At 41.6% G+C, this 4,123-nt stretch overlaps 1 protein-coding gene across 4 annotated transcripts in view; it reads left to right on the forward strand.

Annotated features, from left to right (window-relative positions):
* Window positions 1-4,123, forward strand: part of LOC123114340 (uncharacterized) — a 15,740-nt gene that overhangs the window by 5,974 nt on the left and 5,643 nt on the right. The gene's annotated exons all lie outside the window — the stretch shown is intronic.

Here is a 4,123-nt window from a genome sequence, read left to right on the forward strand (position 1 = left end):
CACGCAATCGTGGCAGCGTCCAGATCGGACACCGCGTCAAGGAGGAGTCGCCATCCTCACAACACAAACATGGCAGCATCATCCCGATTGGGCATTGCGCGAAGGAGCATCCGGCCACGCTATCGGCACCTCGCTGCTATGACAGTATTTACGGGCCTAGGTCGTCGCCCCACCTCAACGGCCGCAGGGAGTTCGTCAAGGATGAGCTGTCGCCCGTGATAACCAAGGCGTGAGGCCGCATCTTACACTGCCTCATAGGCGGTCCCTCTGGCTCGAGGACCGTCGTGTCCGGGGTGGAACAAGAAGCGAGGCAACAAGCGTGCTATGAGTGGTGCAACGGCGCCAGGCGCTCCGCGTTCACCAAGTCGTACGCGGCACAGAATGGGTCCGCAACGGCCCAGACCTCGCCGCGCCTGGTCCCTCGACCGATCCATCACCACCAGTGAGACGCTCGCTAGGCATCACTACCGCCTTGACGGCAAGCTCGCCAAGATTGACGAGGAGTGGTCGCTTAGCGACTCCTCCGCGTACGCCGGCAGGGGCAAGGACGTCTCCATGGCTCCGAGTGCGCCGTCAGCATTGGTCGCGGCGGCCCTCCATGACATGCATGAGGAAGCGGAGCGGCTCCTCCGTGAGGGCCAGGCTGTCGCCGGCCACCGGCGCCGTACCGCAGCTGGAGGGATGACGACAATGACATGGACGGGGACGGCGATGCGGTCGGGCAAGGTGGCCACACGTACGAGGTGGTCGTCCGGTACAAGTTATAGTTTTTTTTAGTTTTCAGTTAAACAACCGAAACAACGGTCACATATGTAAATTATCTCGAACTTGAATGAAATCTGCCATGTGTGGTTAAATTTGTCCAGTTATTTTAAGTCATGTGTGAAATGTTTACGAATAACTTAGAATGGTCGCCTCCCGCTTGCGTGTCCGCCGGTTTATGAATGATCTAAACACTCTTATATTTCTTAACAGAGGGAGTATCAATAAAGTAAGATAGTTCGAACTTGAGGAAGTTCTGAGGCTGGTCGTAATGGGAGTATCATAAGTGGTATCATGCATGTCAACTAGATTTTTTAGATGATGTGGCACACAATTAAATAAGAAAAGAGAGGGTGTAGTATCATATCATGATACCGTATTATATTAAATGTTGTATTACTTTACGTCATGCATGGCGATTAATAAGGCAACCTAAGATACTAAGTTATGATACTATGCATTATGGAGGTAGTATCATATACTAGTATCATATGTATGATACTAGTATATGATACTCCCCGTTACAACCAGCCTGAAAGCTTTATACTTGCAAACGGATAAGGTAATTTTGTAATCGAAAGCAACGATAACTATTGTAATTTTTTATGGGGAAAAGAGACAAGTATTATGTTCCCAAGGTCTCGAGACCTTTCGAGCATGTACGCTTGGAACCCTCAAACGTCAAATCTGACAAGCCAGACACTGTACTGGCAGAAAAGAAAACAAAAGGAGCCACCCAACCGAATCCTCCATTTTGTTTTCATATGATCGGGCTGTGCATAAATTCCCATATGCAAACCAAATATGAAAAGCATACGGGGATGGCCGGACATGTCCGGGCAGTCCTCAAGATAGAATGCGGACCACATTGAACCATGTTTTCTCTTTCTCTATTAATTCCCATCAATTACATGCATTTGACCGAACATTTTGGGGAGGACGCAGGGGACTTGGTTGCATGCTTGCATAATGGAAGGGTCAAAACAAACGCATGACCAGGTGTCCACGTCCGTGGATGTTTGGGGATCAATATTTGTCAATCCTCATTGTAGATGCTCTCACTACGCGATCTATTGCTTCGTCACCTATACATATCATCCACAACAAAGAGGCGGCGGTGGGTCGTTTCCAGCCATATTCAAGCTAAATGTAAATGAATTAAGCTACACAAATTGTAACTATATATATTGAATAGTACAGAATTACAGAAAAACAATTAGTAAATGTGTAGAATTACTAAAAATATACTCTAAAATCTATAGAAATACTAACCTTTAATAAAAAATCTACAGAATTACTAAAACATATCTATGTAATTACTAAACAGTATCTATAAAATCTGTAGAAATACAAAATATAATATAAAATGTATAGAACTACTCAAAATATTACTCCCTATGATTCATATTAATTGTCGGTTATTTAGTATAAGTTTGTATTAAATATGGATGGGGGGTACTATAAAAGCTAAAAATATATTAAGTTCATTAAATTTTCAGCATGACATTTAATAAATATGGAATAGTGAAAAGGGAACCAAGTCCAATTGCAATCCTAAGGTAATTAAAACCCAGAAGTTGCAGTGTATGTTTCTAGTCCGTGAGTCAAAGGCTTGGCGCGAGTTAGACTCACGTACTAATCGCAAGTGAAGGACTGATCCTTTAACGCTGGTACTGATACGAGACTGGTACTTAGCGTCTTCGAGCAACATATAGACTTAAGGTTGCCCATCACTTCCTTGCTCCATTTGAAGGCCCATAGCTCCCTTTTTTTCATGTACTAGCAAAAGGGCCTATGCGTTACAAGGGAATAATAAAATCATGGTCTTCGAATTAAGTTTCAAATATTCATACCCCATGTATATACATGTATTTGAATATCTGCGCACCATTGATCGATGTTGGATTTGATCATTGATGCATGTTTTGTTACCGAGTACATCCTTGATGCATGTATGAGAAGGAAAAGAAAATGTTAATCTTATGATGGATGAAAAACTAGAGGGCCCTATGACATACGAACGCTCGTTTTTTCACTTTTACGGGTGGTAGGGTGGGTAATTTACCTCAACTTCAGGAGCAGTTTCGATGACAGACGAAAACTTCAGAAAAACAATTAACGAAGAGTTTTTTCACTGACGGGGTGGTTAATTTACTTCAACTTTAAGGGCAGTTTCGATGACAGACGAAAAAAAAAATCAAAGAAACAATTAACAAAGATTTTTTTCACTAACGGGTGGCGTGGTGGGTAATTATTTCAATTATAGGGGCAGTTTCGGTGACAGATGAAAAAAAAATCAGAAAAACAGTTAACGAAGTCTTTTTCACTTAAGGTGGCATGGTGGGTAATTTACTACAATTTTATGGGCAGCTTAGGGTAGGTGGACTGATCAAAGATCAGAGAAACGTATCATCCTTTATTATTAGGTATATGTTTAACACTTGGAGAAGACATGTTAGTGCAACCTCACACAATTGAAATGTTACTTAAACGTAGTTCTAGGTCATCCCTAATAGATCAAAGATATTTCAAATCGTGTCAGGTTGTGGTTTTGGAGATTGCTTACCGACTTTCATTCATATTTGAAAACATCATGGGTGCCAAAGCCTTCATTGACCCAAATAAAGAAGCTAACACAGACAAGATGTGGATGATCGAGTTAACATATTGACTACGTACCATGCCACCAGGCGGTTGGCCTTCATGTTGAGTCTTCCCCCGCGGCCAACCCGATGTAAAAAACAAAGGAGAGAACCCCCTATCTCAGTCTCCTTCCTCTTTTCAGAAGAGTAGCCAAAAAGATGGAGTTACCATATGATGAGATTTAGTTCAAAGGATATGAAGTGCTAGAAATGTGGAAAAACATTAATGAATCAACATTTCGCAAAAACATTGTCACTCGTGCATATACCCTCAGAATTAAACACACAATGTGAACTTCATAATGAGCAACGCCTCGGCTATATGGCCACCACCACAACACACGAGGATATTGTTACTAAACTATCTAGTTTGTCATTTTTGCACATGACATAAATTGTTTGTTCTCTCATGATTGTCGATGCAAGTCAAGAGTTTTTAAAGCATGAACAAATTAGTTATATTTTTTCAAGATTGACTTTTCATATGTGAACTTCATAGTAAGCATGCACAGGACCTATATTTTTTCTCATACGATCTTAAAAGGATTGGGTTCCACTCTCAAAAGATAATGGAACAAAAAAAATCCATGTGCAAGTTAAACAAACAAGAATTAACAGTCGTAGAATATAACAACCAATAGCAAAAGCAGACCAGGGGACCTACAAAGTTTTTTGTTCTTCAATAAGCAACAACAGCAAAAGAATGATAAACGTTTGGG

This window comes from Triticum aestivum, chromosome 5B, assembly GCF_018294505.1.
Source record: "Triticum aestivum cultivar Chinese Spring chromosome 5B, IWGSC CS RefSeq v2.1, whole genome shotgun sequence".
Lineage (NCBI taxonomy): Eukaryota > Viridiplantae > Streptophyta > Magnoliopsida > Poales > Poaceae > Triticum > Triticum aestivum.